Below are 23,499 nucleotides of genomic sequence, written 5' to 3' on the forward strand. Positions count from 1 at the left end.
AACAGACATTTGTCCTCCACAATCAAATAGAACAACTCTTCATTACAATTCTAATTGCTTTCTAGCAACAGCCGGGGAAATAGGCCATGCCAGGTAAGGCCAACGACACAGCATCCATTTCTACTGTATCTGTCCTCCCTTAGGAGGACATCTGGATGAATTTCGTTTTCATCTCTTTATTTTTCTTTGCAATCTCCCAGCAAGTAAAGAAACAAAGTGAGATATCAGTGGCCACCAAAAAGTCCTATTGAAAGAATGATGTGCCAAGCTTCTGTGTAAGAGGAAGGAATCATTCACACGGAGTTGCTCAAAATACCCTGGTTATAGATCACAGTAGAACACGGACGTGACGGTACTTCTCTAATCCAGCAGTTCTACACTCAAATGCCTTCGGGGACAAGATGACAAAAGGGAAAAGCGAATGACCATAATGGGACAAGCGGGATGGTGAGGCTGGATGGGGTGTAGGCTTTGTCTGCAGAGACCGGCTAGTGCCAATGTCTGTCAACGGCTGCCAGGTGGGAATGCAAACCAGTGTTGCCAGGTCTTCTAAGTTTCCAGAATATCATAAAAATCAAAATTTCCCGGTGAGGTTGCTTAGTGCTTAGAGGAGTGTCCAACCCTCTTTATAACCAAGTGCTTCTGGCAGGCCATGCTGTTCTCTGGGGGCCTTCACTTTACCACTCCTGCCCTGGATTCTCTTTCCTTAGACTTCTTGTGGTCAGGCTCATCAGAATGTACCAAGGAAATATTCTTTTTTTAAGATTTTAATTTATTTATTTATTCATGAGAGACACAGAGAGAGAGGCAGAGACACAGGCAGAGGGAGAAGCAGGCTCTACGCAGGGAGCCCGATGTGGGACTCGATCCCAGGACCCTGGGGTCACACCCTGAGCCGAAGGCAGATGCTCAACCACGGAGCCACCCAGTCATCCCCCAAAGAACTATTCTAATTCCAACTTCACATATTTTATTTCATCCATCTTTCTCTTATTTTTCTGTTTTATAAAGTTTTTTTTTTTGCACAAAAGCATATATTAGTATACACAATGTATTTTAAACTTGCATTAAAAGTACAAGTTCATTTTTTTTTAGACTCAGAAGATGCGTAGTCCTTAAATTTCAAAGGTCACTGCAGTAGATCTCACATATTTTAGAATAGAAGCTCCTCTGCTGTGTCCTTATCTAAACCAGAGAAACAAAAAGGAACCTTGTTTTTACCTCGCCCTCACACATTTTTTCCCCCTTCCTGGCAATAGACTCGGTCTCTGCTTTTATAACTTGTAGGCATAGATAGCCCAAAGAGAGCCCAGTATTAGATATCAGAGAATATAAAAACCATGCTCACTGGGCAGTCCTAGTGGCCAAGTGGTTTAGTGCCGCCTTCATCCCAGGTCGTGATCCCGGAGACCCGGGATCGTGTCCCACGTCGGGCTCCCTGCATTGAGCCTGCTTCTCCCTCTGCCTGTGTCTCTGCCCCTCTCTCTCTCATGAATAAATAAATAAAATCTTAAAAAACAAAAACAAAAACAAAAAACAACCATGCTCACAACTGGCCAGTGCTAGCACATATAAGAGCAATGGGTTAGAGTTACAAATTCAAGTATTTCTTTAGAAATTCAAGCTATTCAATTTACCAGTGACGGGATTTTGAGCAAATTAGACAGCATCTCTGATTTACTGTCCACATTGTCAACATGAAGATAAAACAGTGCCTACCCCGAAGTTTATCTTGATTAAATGAGTGCATAGCTATTATTGTATGATGAGTGCATCAAACAGAGTGAGACTAGTATGAGTATTTCTGACTCAGCATCTGTGGATATACTTTCTCAATCTGGCTTTAGGATAACCTGTAAGGTATGTGTTACTATCTCCCTTCTGTGGAGGAAAGGTCATGTTCACCGCCTTCAAGTTACAAACTGGTGTGTGATTGAAGAGGTGGTCTGGGTGGGTGGTGAGTTTGATGCCTATGCTCATTGCAGTAAAGAAAAGGACTAGACAATTTCCACAAGAACACATGGCTCAGAAGGTTTCAAGGGATATGGGGGCCTCTTCCCAAGCCTGGATAAAGCCCTACTAAGAGCTATACAAATGATAGCTCCAATTTTTTTTTTTCTAAAAAAGAAAAAAAAATGTTATAGCATTAAGAAACAGAACACAGTATCTAAAGTTAAAATTATATGTGTATATATATATATATATATATATATATATACACACACACATAGAGAGAAAATACTCAAAGAATATTTATTTAAAAAAATATTTATTAAGAAACATTTAAAGGACACACAATACTATCTTCCCAAAAAACAAAATGGCAATGTTGTGTTTCTTTGTGGGTCCTTAATCAACCAACTTGACTTCTTTCTTACTGGCTTAGCTTTAGTATTATGTTCTCACAAGTGTGCCATTTTCTTTTGTTTTTTACTTAAAGTATTTGGTTCCATTTAACAGCCTTCAAGATGAAAACCACCAGATGGTTCATAATTTTAAAATTGCTAAAGCCACTGCATTATTCTATCTCCAGAAATAGAATCTCCTGATATGTGATCCTGTATATGGTTAATGGAGAATCATACTTACACTTTTGAAAACATCACAATAAAAGCTGGCACAAGAATTCATTTATTTCTTAGCACCTGGAGCAATAAGAATATTTGGGAGAGTATATTGTTTTAAATGATGAAAAGATGGCAACTTTTCTATTTTTTTTTTACTACCTAATTTATATGTTTACCATTTGCATGGCAATTTTGATCATTTCAATGGGCTCAACATTTATATCACCTGAAAGAACGTTATGACTCATCATGTCACCCTGATGTCCTAAGACATAGTACACATATTGACTGGATAAGAAAATCCTGATTTCTAAATAAAGATATAAGGAGAAGATGCCTCCTGGAAAGAGGCTACAGTTCTACAAACAAAAGATGAAGGACTCAAATGTTTAATAAACTTATTGTGCCAGTCAGCTGACAGGCTCTACTGTCATCAAGTTAGTTATAATAGATCAAATGCTTTATTTTATATGTTTTAACTTTTTAAATTATTTAATTTATTATTTATTTATTTATTTATTTGAAAGAGAGAGAGAGAGCACAAACAGGGGAAGAAGGAGAAACATACTCCCTGCTGAGGATAGAGCCTGACTCGGGACTCGATCCCAAGATCATGACCTGAGCTGAAGTTAGACACTTCACCAACTGAGCCACCCAGATGCCCCAAATATTTTAATCAAAATAACATTCTCATTATTAGTTGTACAATATGTAAAATTGTGGGCAAAGTTCTCATAGGAGATGGAACCCCAAATCTTGTTAGATAACAGTAGGTAAATGAAAGGTATTTCAAACAACATCACAGATGTGGTGTAGTATCTTTACTATAAATTCCATATCAAACTATGCCATGTTGTCTGGGTACAAATCTTCCCTCCAGATGTCCTTGGCCAAGAATGTTATGCTGTAGCAATCTAGAACATGCCCATTCTATAAAAGGGAATTAACTTACCTATAATTAAGCTCATTATACTTGCCTTTCGGGAGATAATTTAACTGGTAAAGTCAACACTGGTACACCTAATAGAGTCCTGTTTTTGCTATAGTGTTTTGGAAATAGACAAAATATACAAAATAAATGTACACAACTCAATACCTCCAAAATAAATAATAATAATCCAATGAAAAATGAACAGGGCACTTGAACAGACACTATCTAAAAGAGACATACAGATGGCCAAAAGACACATGAAACAGTGTTCAACATCAGTATTCGGTAAACACAAATCAAAATAACAATGGACTATCATTTCACACCTATCAGATGGTCAAAATCAAAAAGATAAAAAATAATAAGCTGGCTCAGTCGGTAAAGCATGTGACTCTTGATGTCAGGGTCATGAGTTCGAGCTCCAATGGGCATAGGATTTACATAAGGAAAAAAAGAGTTTAAAAAAAGAAATAAATAGCAAGTGGTTGGTGAGGATGCAGAGAAAAGGGAACCTCATTCACTGTTGGTGGGAATGTAAATTTGTGCAGCCATTGTGGAAAATAATATGGCAATTCCTCAAAAAATTAAAAATAGAAATACCGTATGATCCACTATTGGATATTTACTCAAAGGAAACAAAAACACTAATTCAGAAAGATATATAGACCCTTATGTTTACTGCAGCGTTATTTACAATACCCAGTGTATGGAAAAAGCTCAAGTGTCCACTGATAGATGAATAAATTAAAAAGATGGTATGTATACAGTGAAAAGTTACACAGCAATATGAAAGAATGAGATGATGCCATTTGTGACAGAAGAAAGCTAAGTGGATGTTATGCTTAGTGAAGTTAAGAAGAGAAAGACAAATGCCATTATGATTTCACTTATATGTGGAACCTATAAAACAAAACGGACTTCTAAATACAGAGAACAAACTGGTGTTTGCCAGAGGGGAGGCGGGGGAGGGGGGATGGACAAAATAGATGAAGAAGAGGTAAAAACTTCTAGCAATAAAATGAGTAAGTCAAGGAGATGGAAAGTGCAGCATAGGGATTATAGTCAATATATTGAAATAATATTGTACAGTGATAGATGATGACACCTACTGTGGTGAGCATTGATGGGGTAATGTATAGCACTGTTCAATCCATACGTTGTACACCTGAAACTAACATAACATTGTATGTGAATGGTTCTTCAATAAAAATGGAAATAAGTTACTGACAAATATAATCAGCCTATTTAATTTCCATTTAAAAATTGTTTGTGGTGCTAAATTGGGCTCCCTGCTCAAAATGGAGTCTGCCAGAACATGAAAGACTCCTAACTCTGGGAAACGAACTAAGGTTGGTGGAAGGGGAGGTGGGCGGGGGGTGGGGGTGACTGGGTGAGGGGCACTGAGGGGGACACTTGACGGGATGAGCACTGGGTGTTATTCTATATGTTGGCAAATTGAACACGAATAAAAAATAAATTTATATACATAAATTTATATATAAAAAACAAGAATCGAGTCTGCTTCTACCTCTACCCTCCACTCCTTCTGCTCTCTCGCTCACTCTTTCTGTATCTCAAGTAAATAAATAAAATATTTTTAAAAAAATTTACCCAACTAGGAAAGCCAATACTCTGTCAGTGGCATGTGTAAAGCATATATTACTAATCTAGCCATACAGTTAGTTTGATCAAATGTGAATAAGTAAAATTTTTAAAGAGAAAGTGGATTTCAATATTCATATTCAATATTGTTATTATATTGAGTATTCTTTTTAGTGTTTATATGCACATTTACTCAATACGAATTTACTGTATATTTAAAGTATGTCAGAAATTCTGCTTCTGCAGAATTGGCTTATTAGAAATAAGCCAATTTAGCTTCCTCACAATGACATTGCTATTGAGCAAGCACCATATTGCATATTTTTTTTGCTTAATATATCATTTCAAGATACTTCAATAAAATGATTCTTAAATTAGGGAAATATTAAATTTAATTTCCAATTTGAAGTGATTTCCATTTAATCTGTGTTTTCTGAACTATCATGTAAATACTGGTCTTAGACATAAATATACTTCCCATGATTTCTTAGAAAAATAACAGGAAAACAAGCTTAGTTTGAAGGGGCAAGCACTCTGAAATAGAAAAGCCCAAGCGTTATTTTATCTATAGAGTATTTAAATTACAACCAGGTACATTTAAAGCCTGTGTCTCTGCCTCTCTCTTCGCTCTCTCTGAATGAATAAATAAATAAATCTTAAAAAAAAAATTAAAAAATAAAACCAAATTTTAAAGCTCAGGAAAGTGCATGCATGATTTTCAAGGAAAACTTGAAGAGTTCCGGGTTATGCCATTCACTGGCATAGGAAACAGATTATGGATAACATTTTTATTTGACAAGAGTTAAATGTCCCAAGAAACACACATTAATAAATCAGTTGTTATTTTCTTAGAGAAAACACAATTCAAAGATACCAGAGTAGATCACCAGAGATCAAAATGGAAAGTATGACAATGTCAGTGACTTTTTTGAGGTATTATAAGAAAAAGTCCTGGCTTTGGGATGGGAGAGATTCAAGATGCATTTCTAGCCCTATCATTGCTTGGCAATAGGAATGGTAAAACAATGAAAACTTGTGAGACTTAGAGTAAAATTAGGACGACAAAATCTATTTTAAGATTTAGAGACCCTTGGGTGGCCAACTCTCAACCAACTTGATTTCAGCTCAGGTCATGATCTCCGGGTGGGGGTGTGTGGGATTGAGCCCCGTGTGGATCTGCTGGTGATTCTCTCTCTTCCTCTCCCTCTGCCCCTCCACCTCTAAATAAATAAATAAATCTTTAAGTAAACAAATAAATAAAATCCATTTTATTGTTCTGTAAAAACATGAACATGTGATGATACAAAAATTAATAAGATTAGTACTAAAGAATATTCATTTTAAAAATGTACTGCATAAATGTTTATTAAGTGCTGATTTTGGGCAATACATTTTTTAAAAAATATTTTTATTTATTTATTCATGAGAGACACAGAGAGAGGCAGAGACAGAGGCAGAGGGAGAAGCAAGCTCCATGCAGAGAGCCTGATGTGAGACTCGATCCTGGGACCCCAAGATCATGCCCTGAGCCAAAGGCAGATGCTCAACCACTGAGCCACCCAGGCGTCATGGGCAGTGCATTTTAGAGGATGCAGAGACCACAGCAGTATGTAAAAAAAAAAAAAAAAAAAAAAGGGTGAATTAATAAACGCATCAATAAAGTTGCATGTGAAAAAAAATAAATAAATAAAATAAAGTTGCATGTGTTGGGATCCCTGGGTGGCGCAGCGGTTTGGCGCCTGCCTTTGGCCCAGGGCGCGATCCTGGAGACCCGGGATCGAATCCCACATCGGGCTCCCGGTGCATGGAGCCTGCTTCTTCCTCTGCCTGTGTCTCTGCCTCTCTCTCTCTCTGTGACTATCATAAAAAAAATAAAAAAATAAAAAAATAAAGTTGCATGTGCAGTCTTCAACCTAACAGGGTGTGGAAGTTACACCCTAAAATGTCCCCACTATAAATCCTGCACTTGTGTGATTCCCTTCTACAAATGACAGTAAAATCTGTGACTTGCTTCCAACTAATAGAATATGGAAGAGGTAGTAAGATGTCATCCCCTTGATGCAGTTAAATTCTAGAAGACTTGGCCTTAGGGGGATGCTTTCCATTTGAGCTTGAAGATGCAAATATTCACGCTGTAAATATTCACATCCCTATGGAGAGGAACTCATTCCCAGGAACCATAGGTACCTCTTGAATCTAATGGTAGCCTAAAGACAACAACCCTCAATCACACAACTAAGAGTAAATGAATTTCAGCAACACTCTAAGTAAGTTTGTAGGGGTACTTCCCTAATCAACCCTACAGATAAGGATTGCAGATCAATAGGCAAATGATTGCAGCCTTGTAGGACCCTGAGCAGAGGTCCCAGCTGGGCTGTGGCTGAACTTCTCAACCCCAGAAGTCATTAGATAACCAGTACAGGTTGTTTTTTTTTCAGTACAGGTTGTTTTAAGCCACCAAGTGTGTGGTAATTCACACACTGCAGTAGAGAATACAAGGGAGGATCTGATGAAAAATGTATGAACGTAAAATGCCAATCAGTTGAGTGTTTGTTCGAATCTTCAGACTATGGGTATTTATGGAATTGAGGATGGGAATGGAAATGCCGCACACCACAAACGGGAGAGTGGTTTTGCACCATTCAGTGGTTGTAGCTTCAGTGAAACGACACATATGAGGAACATAATCCCCAGCAACATGATACAACAACTGTGCATTCCTGTAAGTGTTGCTTCTGGTCGAGTGTTCATGAAGCCTCATGGATAAGACAGCTTTCCTGCCATTCACTAGCATTTCCTGAGATAACACTAAGGAATAAAGGGTCAAAAATAGTTGATTCTAACTACCTTAATCTATTTTGGAGGCTCTTGAGTTAAGTCCTTACAAGTTTAAAGCATTAACAAACTAACCAGAATGGTATAACTATATTTTTAAAAGATTTTTCCCTTAACTGCCAATCTTTAGAGTAAGATATATATTGAATTGCATTTATGTTACCAGCATAATAACAATTATAATAAGTATAAATCAATGTGTAGGTAAAAATGCAGGAAGAACAAGTATGTCCCATTGTGCTAGACTTGCCGAACACCATTACAAAAAGTTATACAATAAAACACGCAAATCAGTATTGTGTTCTGAACTATGGAAACTTGACTGAACAACCTATTTGCCTTTAAAAAATGAAGGTAATATTTTGTTTAGATAAGTGAGATTGAAAATTTGTTTATTAAATGTAACTGTACTAAAAGTCAGAAAGTACAAAATTAAAATAATTCTTAATATATAGAAAATTGCATTCTATAATAGAAATTATAGTTTGAGGGGATCCCTGGGTGGCTCAGAGGTTTGGCACCTGCCTTCGTCTCGGGGTGTGATCCTGGAGACCTGGGATCGAGTCCCACATCAGGCTCCCTGCATGGAGCCTGCTTCTCCCTCTGCCTGTGTCTCTGCCTCTCTCTCTCTCTCTGTCTCTCATGAATAAATAGATAAAATCTTTAATAAAAAAAAATAAATTATATTTTGAAAACAAATGTAATGTAAACTTGAAAGTGATGAGATTATAATTATTTTAGATATGATCAGTTATACATAAAATTCATTTTTCCTGATAAATCTTTCTTTTTCCTCTCTCTTTCCTTAACTGAAAAAAAAATTGTCCTAGAATTCAATCATATTATTTTACTAACTTTTGCCATAACTAAGATTTGGTTGAAAACATGGTTTTAAATAATAGTCTTTGCCACCCCAGTCTTAATCAGTGGTGGAAGAACGGTCTCAGAACTGTTTGTGTCAATTGGCCATTTAAGTTTAATAGTAAAACACTGGTTAATGATAACAATGATTCGTAAAACCTTCAGAAGGAAAGGAGAATGTTTTGTGGACCATGGACCATTTGTTTTGTGTGTGTGTGTGTGTGTGTGTGGCAGTTTTAAGTTATTAGTTTTAAAATCAGTACGTTTAACGGAAACAACTTGACCAAAAATCTGTCACAGAATTTTGAGACCCATTAAAACAAAAGTTTAATGAGAAAAAATAAAATAATAAAATAAAATAAAATGAAATGAAATGAAAATAAATAAATAAATAAATGTCTTTTAAGTAAATGACAGATTAAGGATAAAAGATTCATAACCGTTCTGATTTTAAGAAATAACTGCAAGTATTAGATGACATCGCAAAAGCCATCTTTACAGTTTTTATTTGTTCTTCTAAAACCATATGCATTAAGACCATGGGTGATCAACTAATAAAGCACATCATTTTTCTTATATATAGTTGGTGAAAATATCAAGCATCATTTGTATTTACTTGATTATTCAGATGTATAGGATAGATACTAGAGTGACACTGGGAAACAGAATTTCTAATTAATAAAGTATTCTGTGTACTATGTAGTTTCAATATATCCTTTATACAATTTATCTTTAACTTTTATTTAATGTGATTAGATTAGAAGACTTGCATTTTAACCAATTTGGCAAGTGAGATGTAATTAAACTCATTTTCCATTACCCCTCTTCATATCTTAAGAGACTTAGAAAACTGGAGCCTTTTCTAGGCTTTATTTATAGTTTACATTTTATAGTTCACATATTTATGTACATGCTAACATAAAATTGTTTACCATGTCAATGCAAGTACAGAAACTATACCGCACATAGCATTTTGTACTGTCTGTAGAATTTTTTAGGTAAGGTCTTCAGCAAACTGAATTAGAACTACTTCATTTATGATAATTTTAAAATTGGAAAATTCTGTTAAGAACGAAATGTGTATGCCTGATGCTGATAAAAAATGCCAATAAAGATGAATATTTTGAGTATGACAGTAGTATTACTAAAATTATTGGACATATTCTTCTAATTTTGACAAACAAATGGTAGATGGTTCTGTTTAATTTCACTTTGCTCTTCTAGTTTGTACTAATAAATTATAAGTGAAATTTATAGCCTAAAGTATTTGCAGAAAAATCATCTCAAAAAAAAATAACAGTTGTTCAAAAAATCATTTAATAGGAAAAGGCATATAAATAACTGTTTTTTGTTTTTATTTTATTTTATTGTATTTATTTATTCATGAGAGACAGAGAGAGAGAGAGAGAGAGGCAGAGACACAGGCAGAGGGAGAAGCAGGCTCCATGCAGGGAGCCTGACGTGGAACTCGATCCCGGGACTCCAGGATCACACCCTGGGCCAAAGGCAGGCTCTTAACCGCTGAGCCACCCAGGGATCCCCCAATAACTGTTTTTTTAAGAAATATTTTAAGCTTTGATTTTATGCAATTATTTTTAAATTTTTATCTTAAAATGTATATGATTAAAGACATGTTCAATCTTCTCAACTGGCAAAAGTGTGAAGATGGGTAATTTGATTTAGAGAAACAAGCCTCTCATTCATGCTAAATATCCATCAAGGTCATTATGATCTTCCTTAAAGAGACTATAATTCTAATGTAATACCAAGTTTTATTTGAACATACAGAAGTTTTTGTAAGCGACAATTTTGCTAGAAAAACAATCATGATAAAATTTTATATCTAAATTTATGCAATTTACATGTGGCTGAAAGAGCTGAAAAGAGCTATAAGATTAAATATGTCTCAAATATTCAGACATTTTCAAATCAGAGCATTAAACTGAGAATTAAAAATTTAAATATTTAGTAGATATTTAACTATTGTGCTGAAAACAAAATGAATACAAATTAAATTATGAAAAAAACCCAACAAATCAAATTATGACTATGAAATGACTTTGTAAAGAAGAAATAATATTGTAGTTTTGATCAATCAATGCAATGTAAATTCATTAATGCTGATTAAGATATTGTAGTAGAGTTTTTCAGTTGACATCATTTTAGAAATAGGTTTGAAATTAAAATCTATTTCAGTCAAAACATCATAAAAGATAGTATGTAGTATAAGAAAAGAGTAAAGATGGCTCTTCAACAGGAGTGCGGATGGAGCATCCCTCCACACTCAACATGAAATATTTCACGAATAATATAGAACTTCCACAGGGCCTTGAAGTCTAATAAGATCTAGATCAGAAAAGGGAAGGGGGTAAAATCACTCAGATAGGAGAAACAAGGTTAAAAAATAGAGGACAAAGAATTAGGAAAACAAAAATCAGTTCCCTAGGATAGAGTCTACATAGTAGACTAGCAGGTGACAAACTCCAAAGTATACATTACTAATCAAATCATATGGAACCAGAAAATCTAGGCTAATAAAGTGGGTTTTTTTTTCTTTATTTAGTGAGAGAGAGAGAGAGAGAGAGAGAGAGAGAGAATAAACAGGGAGGGAGGAAAAGAAGGAAACAGAATATCAAGCAGATTCCACACTCAGCATGGAGCCCCATATGGAATTTAATCTCATGATCCTGAAATCATCATCTGAGCTGAAATCAAGAGTCTAAGGCTGACTCAGTTGAGCCACCCAGATGCCCCTAAGCTAAAAAGATTTTTTTGTTGTTTCTTTCTTTTTCTTTCTTTCTTTCTTTCTTTCTTTCTTTCTTTCTTTCTTTCTTTCTTTCTTTCTTTCTTCTTCTTCTTTCTTTCTTTCTTTCTTTCTTTCTTTCTTTCTTTCTTTCTTCTTTCTTTCTTTCTTTCTTTTTCTTTTTTCTTTCTCTTTCTTTCTTTCTTTCTTTCTTTTTTTCTTTCTTTCTTTCTTTCTCTTTCTTTTTCTTCTTCTTCTTTTCTTTCTTTTTTAGTAATAGTGACCTACTGACATGTTTTAAAAAGAAGAGGATACGCAAATTCACTTGGTAGAAATATGTAGAATGTACTAAAAGGATGAATGCTGAGTAACAGATGACTAAATGCTATCAAATGCTATAATTATTCCAGTTATGTCCTCTATTTAAATGCATATGGATATAAATACATATTAGCAGAGTTACCTGATATTTGCAGGACACATGATTAAAACCAAAAGGTCATTAGCTGGTCTTAGACCATTCCTTATAAAAGACAACAAGTGTTATGATTGTAAAATCCTGACCTATCTATCAATAATAACTCAATACAACTAATACATTCTTTATGATTGAAGAGAAAATACAATTTAGTTTCCTCTTATTAATACTGGTTATGTTTCATGAGTAATAAAATAAACATCCTCCCATGTCTGAGCACACACATATTAGCAGAGTTATCTTTAATCTACAATAATGTCTATTTTTAACATGGATCTTCATAGAAAAACTCACTAAAATAAGTGTGTATAAACCACATGTTATTTTAATATTTTTGTTGAAATGGCAAAGGTAATGGAAAATGATATAAATAAGTACCTCCTTTAAGAATTTCAGAAAGCAAAAAAGGCTCAAGCAATGAATATATGGAAATGTGAGTTGGAGCTTTTTTTCCTACTTAATTAGCATTCATGTCCAATTAAACAATAATCACTTTATAAAGTAATGCTTTTCCTCTAAGAATTATTTTTGTAGTTCAAAGGTTCAAGTTTTTAACTACTACTCATAAAGCATGCAGAATAACTTTAAAAACTATGAAAAGTCTCCTATTTTACATGACTCAGGAAGATATTTCTCTTAGAAAAATATCATTAAAGAGTACTAACATTCATGCAAATTGAAGGCTGGAAAGGCTCCCCCCACCCACCTCATTTTCCAGTTTCAAAGGTGGGTGCATAAATCAGCATCAGGAATCATTTGTGGATGAAAGGAAGTAGAAGTCTTAAGATTGGAAACTTATTGATGTGATGCCCATAGGCAAAGACAGAATCAGATATTATGGGTAATTTTGAGTTGCAATTTTAATGATGATAAGGATAGTGTGAAAGGGGGTATCCAACAGGAAACAAATCCCATCTCTCTGTCCATACCCACCAATCCACCATACATTGCCAAAGTATATTCTGCTAATAGTTTGTAAGCAATGGGTGTATGAAGAGTAAAAAATAATAATAATAATCAATTATATCTGTGGTGGGATGAAAATGTGTGTTAAGTTGTAGAAAAGAGAAGCTGGAAAGAAGATGTGAGCATGAGTGCGTATGTGCGCGCGTGTGTGTGTGTATGCTTGTGCACACTATGCAGTAGACTGCATGTACTATGAAGAGTAAGTAGCCACAATATTAAATTGTTTTATTTATTTTTAAAGATTTACTTATTATTTTTCAGAGAGAGAGAGAGAGAGAGCAGAGGGAGGGGCAGAGGAAGAGGGAGAGAGAGTCCCAAACAGGCTCCCTGCTGTGCATGACAAGCTCAATGTCATACCTTGAGATCATGATCTGAGCTGAAATCCAGAGTGGGACTCTTAACTGACTGCACCACACAGTCAACCTCTATGTTAAATTGTTTTAATTAGAATACTTTTAACATTTGATGTTGGGCAAAAAATTATAACTGTGCTGTCCAGCCCATAGTGCAACAATTTGAAACTCAAGCTTTAGAGTGTATCATGGAGCGTCAGTTCCATAATCACAGCTTCCTCTGTATATTTAAGACCACAGTACTGTCATCATGCCCCACAAAGCCTCTTTTCGTAGTCACAGTATTTGAGAATTATAACACTGTAGAGTGTCTTTCTGCCTGGAAAAATCTATCTCTGTAATATAAGCGATAGCTATAAAGATGATGTGCCGGGATGCACAATCTTCCAGGTGGAAACTTTAGTACTGCTATTCTCAAGATTTTTTCAAAAGGAATTTTCAGAAATGTCATGTAGTTACTTAAAAAAGCAATACATCTATATAATACATATATATGGTAGCAAAAGTTTTCTTAGATGCACATCTACCTTACCCAAGTCAGTTTGCCTTTAGGGCATTGTCATCATCACTGCATTTTATTTTTACCATTTCAAATTTAACTTTTGCTCAAGTATTGATTTATGCTCTAAATTTTGTAATCATGTAATAAGCTATTTTAAAAAATCACACAGGGGTGCATGGACAGCTCCATCAGCTAAGCATCTCACTCTTGTTTTTGGCTCAGGTAATGATCTTGGGGTCATGGGGTCAAGCCCCCCATGGGTTTCCATGCTCAGTAGGGAGTCTGCTTCTCTCCTTCTCCCTCTACCCCTCTTCACCCCCTCCACTCTCACTCTCGCTCTCGCTCTCAATCTCAATCTCTAAAACAAATGCACACATATTAAAAAATAAATAAAAATCACACTAAATTCTAGGTTGAACACATACTGATGATATTTACCTATGTTTTTTTATTATTATTTTTAAGGTTTGAGGATGGTTCTAAATAATATTATCTTTACATTTTTTATTGCACTACAGTTGACAGAATTCCAGGTGTACAACATAGTGATTCAAAAATTACATGCATTACAAAATGCTCATGGCAAGTGTAGTTGCCATCCATAACCATACAAGTGATTACAATATTATTGACAATATTTTTTATACTGTACTCTTCAACCCCATGATTTATTTGTAACTGGAAGTTTGAATCTCATAATCCCCATCACCTATTTCAGCCATTCCTCCTACCCTGTGGCCCTCCCTCATCAAGCACCAGTTTATGCTCTGCATCTATGTGTCTATTTCTGGTTGTGGTTGTTATTCATTCATTTGCCTTGTTTTCTTAGATTCTATATATGAGTGAAATCATATGATATTTGTCTTTTCCTGCCTGTTTTATCCCATATAACATAATACCCTCTAGGGCCATCCATATGGTTCTAGACAATTTTTTAAACCAGCGTTTGGTATTTGGCATTTCAACTTCCAGTGAGAGCCTGTATGTGATTCTAAGTTCATACATATTGTTCCACCATCCATTAAGGGGAAAAAGAAAGAGAGAGAGAGAGAGAGAGAGAGAGAAGGAAGAGAAAAAGAAAAAAATAATCAAATTGCTGTGATCTCTTGTTCTCTACAGTTTTATTTTCTTCAATAAACTGATTTAAAAGTAAGCCTTCCAAATACGTTTGAATGTTATCAGATTTTCTAAGATTATCATGTATAAAACCATAAAGATGAAAAGAGATGACATATATAGTATCATATTTGGAGAACATATAACTTTTGGGAAGTAAAAGAATGTCTAAATATAGTAATAGTAGCGTATTATTCTTAAATATAGGAAATAATAACAATATAAGTAGTAGTATGAGTAGAACGATAAAGCCCTGAAGGTATAGTTATAGATTCTAGAAACATCTGCATACCACTCCTGTCCCATATGTGAATTTCAAAACATATGATAAAAAATATATGATAGAATAGAATTTGCTAATACAATCTAAAATATTAGATACATATCACTGTACTGGAGAGAAAAAAAAAAGGGCTTTTATATCGAGATGCTTACCAAAAGAGACTTCACACCAACAAATGCACTAGCAAAACATGCTATTTCATGAAGCATTGCTAATTAAACTGTGAAATTCCGCATACAGAGATTAGCCTCTAAATATCACTTTTCTTGAAAACACATTAGAAGTACACTGATTTTAATACTTTGAGTTAGAACTAAAATTGTATCATATGCTATCTTCTCCCAGCCAAGTAATACATACAGAGCAAAAGCTATTCTAACTGTCATATTAAACACCTTTAAGTGTGGCTGATGACTATAATTTTCTTGTAATCTCATTCTGAACGGAGCTTTCTTAGCAACAGCAATTATAGAGGAGGTGGGAGTCTGGTGATAGTCATTTGTTTGTAGAAAAAACAAAGGAAACTAATAAGAATGAAAATACTTAGTCTAATAAGAAAAGTTTTATTTAAGCTTCTTTATTGAAGTAAAATACTACCACAAATTGAAATGAATCCTCATTGGTTATTTTAAAGATATTATTGCTACTTTAATTTCTTTAAAAAAATAATAATAATTTCCCAGTAACTTGTAAACTTCTGAATCTGGGATATAACAATAATTTTTGCAGATATGTCATATTTGATGGTTTAAGAACTTTTTTTTTTTTAGATTTTATTTATTTATTCATGAGAGACACAGAGAGAGAGAGGCAGAGGGAGAAGCAGGCTCCTCACAGGGAGCCCGATGTGGGACTCGATCCCGGATCCGGGGATCATGACCTGAGGCAAAGGCAGGTGCCCAACCGCTGAGCCATCTAGGGATCCCTTAAGAACATTTTTATAAAATATCTACGTGTTTATTTGTGTCAATGATATATTAACATATATGTGTTAAAATATATCTAATCCAAACATATATGATTGAGCTTTGATTAGACACATTCACTTTTCAGATTTCACTCATTTGTGCCAGCAAGGTAAAGTTTTCTTCCCCAGGAAAACAGTGATAAGTTATCTATTTCTCCTGCATAGTGTGGCAAATGTAGTGGTAGGAGATGAATGAAAATAAAGAGAAGCCCCTAACAAAACAGAAATAAAAGATCAATAATTCAGCAGTGCGTCTGTAGAGATGCTCTTCGGGGTCACTGTTTGGGGTTATTTTTCCTCCCTTCCACCCTGAAATTCTACAACTTAAAAACATAGCTGAAGCGTATTAAGTATTCTCTGTAAGTATTAAAAATACAATGGCCGGACATATTTGTCTTTTTTTTAACCTTTTCACCTTGTTTGAAAAGTATGATTTAACAAGGCCTTTACAGAGCTTGAATTTTAGTAAGAGAAGACAAAAGCACAAACCTAATGTAGGCAGTGTTAGCACTTGAAGACGGATGTGGGGCTTGGGGTAGTGGGAGAGTGGCTCTTTAAGTAGTATATGCTCAGGGAAGGCTCTTTGATAAAGTGACATTTGAACTGAGACCTGAATAGAGCAGGGGACTTTTCAGAGAACCCATCCCTGGGAAGCAGGAATACACATTTCAAAGGCTCTGAGTTGGGAGCATGCCAGGCCTGGCCAAGAAAAAGCAAATGGTTCAATTTAACTGCAGCACGATTGAGAGGGAGCCAGGAGGAAATGAGATGAGAGAAGTAGCCAACTCAGGGGGCTTGCAGAGTGAGGGTTCCACTTACTGGGGTGTGTTAGGTGGAAGGAAAAACAGATTCAGAGCGGATAACAAGAGTTTGGTTGGAAAGTTAAAGGATGACATATCTAGGAGACCACGAAGCAAAGACATCCTACAGCCTGGTATCAAGGAGTTTGGAAGTCAGCAAGATACAAAGTGGACCTTCCTGGAATAATCAGGGAACTGAGTCTTTATGGGGTGAGTATAAAGGGAGAAGAAATGAGGCTTGCAAATAGTTTGTGGTCAGAAAAATAAGGGGTGAAAAAAAATAAAAAGAAAAATAAAAAAGAAAAAAAAAGAAAAATAAGGGGTGGGGGTTCTAGCTAAAGCACCTCAGAAAAAGTGAGGCAACTGTAAAGGCCAGTAAAAAATAAGTTTCCAAAATGGTGAGTATGTGAACGTGTCAAGCACTACTGATAGGCCAAAAAAGATAAGCACTAGGGGTGCCTGGGGGGCTCAGTCAGTTAAGCATCTGCCTTCAGCTCAGGTCATGATCTGGGTGTCCTGGGATCAAGTCCTTCATCAGGCTCCCTGCTCATCTCTCCTCTCTCTCTCTCTCTCTCTCTCTCATAAATAAATACATACATAAATACATAAATAAAATATTTTTTAAAAAAGAAAAATCTTTTAAAAATAAAAAGATAAAGACTGAGAGTTGGCCACATGAGTTTGAAGCAAAATATGGGTCACCGGGCACCTTCAGGAGAGCAGTGGAACAGAAGGCTTCCTAGAGATTAAAAAAAAAAAAAAAAAAAAATAGAGTTTAGACCATTCGCTGGTGTTTTTCCTGCACAAGTGAGCAAAATGGGGGCCAAGAAGAGAGTGGGGTTTTGTGTAGAGTGCATATTTGTGTGCTTGAGGATAGGGCATTATGATGGGAATAATCCACGGGAGAGCAAGAGAGAGTGTGGGCACGACTACAGGAGAGAAGTCCTCGGGCGGGTACCAGGGACTGAATCCTGGTGGACACACATTATTTCTGGAGAGAATGCACAGGATATGTGGAAGTTGGGGGATGAGAAAGGTGTGCTGGAGGTTTGAGGGAAAAAGGAAGGCATAAAGTACTCATTTGGAAAATAAGAGCACAAATTAATGAGGAAATAATTACTACACAGGGATGACAGGCCCCTTGCAGTTCATGTATTTATCTGTTTCTCGCCACCTTTAGCTATGGGGATGCAGGATTAGAGTAAGCAAAATAGTACCCACTTCTTCTGTTCATATTTATGTATAATGCACTATAAAGTAATTTTAAATGTTTCCTATTAAATCAAAAAATTTGATAATCATAATTGAATTTTAAACAAAAATTTTCAACAGTGGCAGTTATTCAACACACTCGAGTAGGCAGCAAATAATGAAACTGTTCTTCCTCTTGTATTATACGAATCACCACTCTGGCCTGAACTACTGGACTAGACCTAGGTTCTTTGAAAACTGATGTGAGGTATGGCTTCTATTCATCAACATAGGCTCCTAATAACTTTAAAATTGTTTATTTATACTATGAACATTTATTACATGCTTCTCACAGACAAGGGATTGGGAAGCATTCAAAACAAACTCTATTATCAAGTTTCAGATACAACTACAATAATTCAAATATTTTTATTTTTTTAAGATTTTATTTATTTATTCGCTTGACAGAGAGACAAAAAGAGCACAAGCAGGAGGAGAAGCAGCAGAGGGAGAGGGAGAAACAGGCCCCCCTGGTAACCAGGGAGCCTGATGTGGGGCTCGATCCCAGGACCCTGAGATCATGACCTGAGCCGAAGGCAGATGCTTCACCGACTGAGCCACCTGGGAGCCCTTACATTTTATTTCTAAATCCTTTTCTGGGCACTTTAAACCAATGCTGTCTTTTACTCTCTATATCAGATTTATAAAAATAAAATAAGTATTTTCATCTCTTTGTGAACAAGGCAGGAGCTGAGATGGAGAGGTCAGGTGGCCTCGCCAAGATCACACATTGGACATGAGATGCATGTCTGGAGTGAGGTCTTCAAATCTATGCCTCCTGTCTCTTCACAGCACTGTGAAGGCCAAGATGTCTCAGGTACAGCATATATAACAATTAAAAGTCTGGGACAAGTGTCTGACTAATCTGACTTGCACTCTGACTCTGCCCGCTACCTGCTACATCACCTTGGGAAAGTTCTTGAGCCTTTCAAAGCCTCAGTTTTCCCTTTGTGACACGTTAAAGTGATGATTAGAAAGACAGTCTAGGAAGAGGTATTGATTACACCATAGCACAAGACAGAGTTTCAGTGTCATAAAAACAAAAACATGTAGGACTTTCCAATGTATAAGAGGGAGGTCATTTATATCTGGAACAGAATTCAGATCTTTTAGGAACCTTGCACCTGAGAGGAGCCTTGGAAGGCTCCCTAATATTTAGATGAGTGAAAATATAAGTTGTTATTTACAAAAGCTCTTTGTGAGGAATATAGGCATAAAATCACTTTTAAATTTTAATTGCTATCATATTTTAGGCAATAGGTTTTTCCACCACATCATGGGTTCTTTCACTGGGATCCACAAATTTATTTTTTAATGTTTGTATTGAGTTGAACAGTAGCCCCCCAAAAAAGCTATGTCCAAGTCCTAACCTGCAGAACATGTGGACAGGACCTTAACTTTGCAAGAGAGTCTTTGCAGATTTAATTATGTTCAGGATCTTGAGATGAGATGATCCTGGATCGACTGTGCATGGTCCCTAAATCCAATGATATTCACCCTAGAAGCGTCGCAAGCACAGCACACAGACAGAGGGCAAGGAGGACCTGTAAAGATGGAGACGGTGATTGGAAGGTCATGGTCATAAGCCCAGGAGCCCCTGGAGCTGCCAAAAGCTGGAGGGGGCAGAGATGGATTCTCACCTAGAGCCTCCAGAGGGATCCTGGCCCTGACACCACCTGCTCAGATTACGCACATCCACTGTTTTAAGCCTCTGAGATCCTAGTTATCTGTTGTGGCGGCTCTGGGAAACTAAAATAGTGCTTGAACTGGATATATTAGCAATGTGTTTTGCTTGTTATTTTCAAAATTATTTTAATAAGATAAGTCTCATATTACAGTGTTAAAAGATTTCATTTTTTTTAAAGATTTTATTTCTAACAGGAAATCAGGATGCTATTTTGTGGTGTAAGATAAGGTACTTACTGTTTTTTGTGTTATAACGAATATATTAGTTTCTTATTGATAGGAATTAAAGAAAACCACCCTATTACTAGACATCTGGGCATCTTTGATTGTTTAAGAAAGGCCTGGGGGGCCTGGGTAGCTCAGTCAGTTGAACCTAGATTTCAGCTCAGGTCATAATCTCGGGTTACGGAGATGGAGCCCTGCCTCTTGCTCCACACTGGGCATGGAGGCTGCTTGGGATTCTCTCTCCCCCTCTCCCTCCGCCCTCCTCCCCCACCACACATGTTCTCTCTTTCTCTCAAACAAACAAACAAACAAACAAACAAAAAACAACAAGAAACAGGCCTAGAATAAGTTGAGAAATGTGAAATGGAAACATATGACCAAAAAAACGGGCTCTCCAATGTCAAACATGGTGGTATAACAGGTCCCTTGGCAATGTAGGGATGAAATCAATGAAAGAGATAGAACACATTATACCTGTTCATCCTGAAAATAAATTAGACAGGGAAGATTTTTTTTTGTATTAAATATATTGTTTTGAAAAAGTTCTAAACACACTAAACTTGGTCTAAATCTAAAGCTTAACTTTGAAGCATCATTAAAGAATCTAAGTAATGGAAAGATGGGGGCCCTGGGTGGCTCAGTCGGTTGAGTGGACAACTCTTCGTTTGGGCTCAGGTCATGATCTCAGGGTTGTGAGATCAAGCCCTACCTCTGACTCCACACTAAACAGGAAGTCTGCCTGAGATTATCCTTCTCCCTCTCCCCCTACCCCCCTCACACATTCTCTCTATAAAATAAGTAGATACATCTTTAAAAAAAATAGCAAATAAAAAGATGGGAAGCGATCAAGTGACACGCAAAGAAATATTCAAGTTAGTCGGCAGCTTACAAGAGGGAAAGAGAAGAGGGGATCTGCTATAGGATTACAGATATCGCCTGGTATTTTGAAGTGTGGCTTGGAGGAAGAGTTAATGTTGTTTCCTTTTAGTATTCATAAAAATAAATGTACAATGCTTTTCAATAAGTTCATCAAAAAAGACATTGGGGAATCCTCGTTTGGAAATCCTTAAAGATAGCCAACACATTTTCTTTCTTTTTTTTTCTTTCTTTCTTTATTTTTTATTGGAGTTCAATTTGCCAACATATAGCATAACACCCAGTGCTCATCCCATCAAGTGCTCCCCTCAGTGTCCGTCACCCAGTCACACCCACACCCCGCCCACCTCCCCTTCCACCACCCCTTGTTCGTTTCCCAGAGTTAGGAGTCTCTCCTGTTCTGTCTCCCTTTCTGGTATTTCCCACTCATTTTTTTCTCCTTTCCCCTTTATTCCCTTTCACTATTATTTATATTCCCCAAATGAATGAGACCATATAATGTTTGTCCTTCTCCGATTGACTTATTTCACTCAGCATCATACCCTCCAGGTCCATCCAGTCAACACATTTTCAAATAGGCAGAAAGTATCCGTACTGAGCAAAACTTAACGAAAGGCACAAACTTTTGGTAGGAACCTCTGTATGGTCCAAGAGCCATTGTGCGGGGAAGTTTATCTGGTTTTGCTTCTTTGATGAAGAAATAAATCCCCTCTTACTGTGAAATGTCGTTTTCTGCTAACTTCAGGAGCTCCACCAACTATATGTGAAGGGATGGTAAGTCCTCTCCTAATGTGAAGGTCAGCACCAGGATTCTGAACCTCCTCCTCCTCAAGACACTTTCCCAGGAAAAGAGACCTTATAATGCTCCTCTCTGGATTCAGCAGTTAGTGGATTTTCTGAAGGATGTTTTGAAGCAAGTGATTAAATTTCAAGAACTTATCAAGAATTAATTGATATGCTGGAACACAATACAGAAAAGCCCTTTGTAGGAAGAATTTGATAGGAATGATTTAATGACTCGACATACGGTTGTTCTGTTCAGGTGTGAGTGCATGTAGAAAAATATGAAATTATCTCATAAACACAAACCAAGAAGCCACTCTTAAGAGAAAGTATTATTTGCTCCAATGCTGGAGAAAGTATTTCTGCAGACTGGGGCTCAGCGACATAAGTGAATCGATATCTCTGAAGTAATCTTCCTCCTTGTTCAGATGACAGATGTTAAGATGAAAATAATAAAGTTGGGGAACAAGATGTCAATGGTATTGATTATGTAGTCTTTCCCAATCAAAGAAAATTATGTGACAAAAATGCAACTAGAAGACTCTAATGTTTTTTTGTTAAAAAAAAAAAAAGTCTTCTGACAGAGATGGTTACAGGACTTTAGATTTCTTATGCTGCACAAACTTTTGTTAATTGATGTCTTTGGTCACACATGGTCGTTTAAAAGGAGAATCATGAAAACTAGGGTATGACAAATGCATGAGCATGAGCCACTGTCATGCCAAAAACATGACCAAATTTTAAATTCTTATTTTTTTCAAAAAGTCGTTCTATTGCAAATTATTAGTAATCAAAATCAAAATTTACTTTTTAAAAATATGTGGAGCTTGAATTTATTTTCAGTAAAGAGACATAAGTGTTCTCAATAAAACAATTGAAAGGACATGATAAAGTACAACACAACTTTATATTCTGTTTGAGGAAAGTAAGTTCCCAATTTCAAAGTACAATAGAATATGTTGTGTTCAACATTTCTTATAAATGGACTTAAGAAAAGTATACAGGAGAGCCTGCAAATTTTTTCAGTAAGTCACCAGAAAGTGTTCATTGCTCATCAGGTTTCTAAATCTCTGGTCTACAAGACCTTTCTTGATGACAAATGGAAATACTCTTTCAGAATTCTGAATAAACTATTTGTTTTTTATAGGATGGCCATAGGGTAGGGAATCCTGGTATCCAGGACTGGCAATCTTTTTCAGAAGTATCACAGAAAAAAAAAACAGCAAGCATCTTATTTTTTATCCTGTTAGAACAATAAAAACACAAAATGCAATACCATTTCCAAATACAAATTTGCGCAGAGAAAAACATACATTGACTGAATTTGCTTCTGACGTGAATGATGCTAAATCTAAAGGCATTGCAAGATTTACTCCTTTTTTGTTACAGTAGCTACAATTAGGAGATAGTGACTTTCCCTGGAAGTTAGCATATCTAATTTCAAGGCCAACTATACAAATACTATGACAACAAAAATCAGTTTCCCTTTGGATATGTTCTTGACAAGTTAGTGTTTTATAACATGAATATTATTTCTCAGTGGACCTGTTATGAAGATAAACTTGATTGCATTTTCTCAGTAAAAGAAACTTAATATGGTAGAAATATCAATATTCATGAACATACATCTCTCCCTTCCTTCCTAGGAAAATGGTATTATTTGCTTCCTATATT

The 23,499-nt window shown here is 36.0% G+C and overlaps 1 protein-coding gene across 2 annotated transcripts in view; it reads right to left on the bottom strand.

Annotated features, from left to right (window-relative positions):
* PCDH15 (protocadherin related 15) overlaps nt 1–23,499 on the bottom strand; it is an 869,139-nt gene that overhangs the window by 734,429 nt on the left and 111,211 nt on the right. The gene's annotated exons all lie outside the window — the stretch shown is intronic.

The sequence above is a fragment of the Canis aureus genome, chromosome 27, assembly GCF_053574225.1.
Source record: "Canis aureus isolate CA01 chromosome 27, VMU_Caureus_v.1.0, whole genome shotgun sequence".
NCBI lineage: Eukaryota > Metazoa > Chordata > Mammalia > Carnivora > Canidae > Canis > Canis aureus.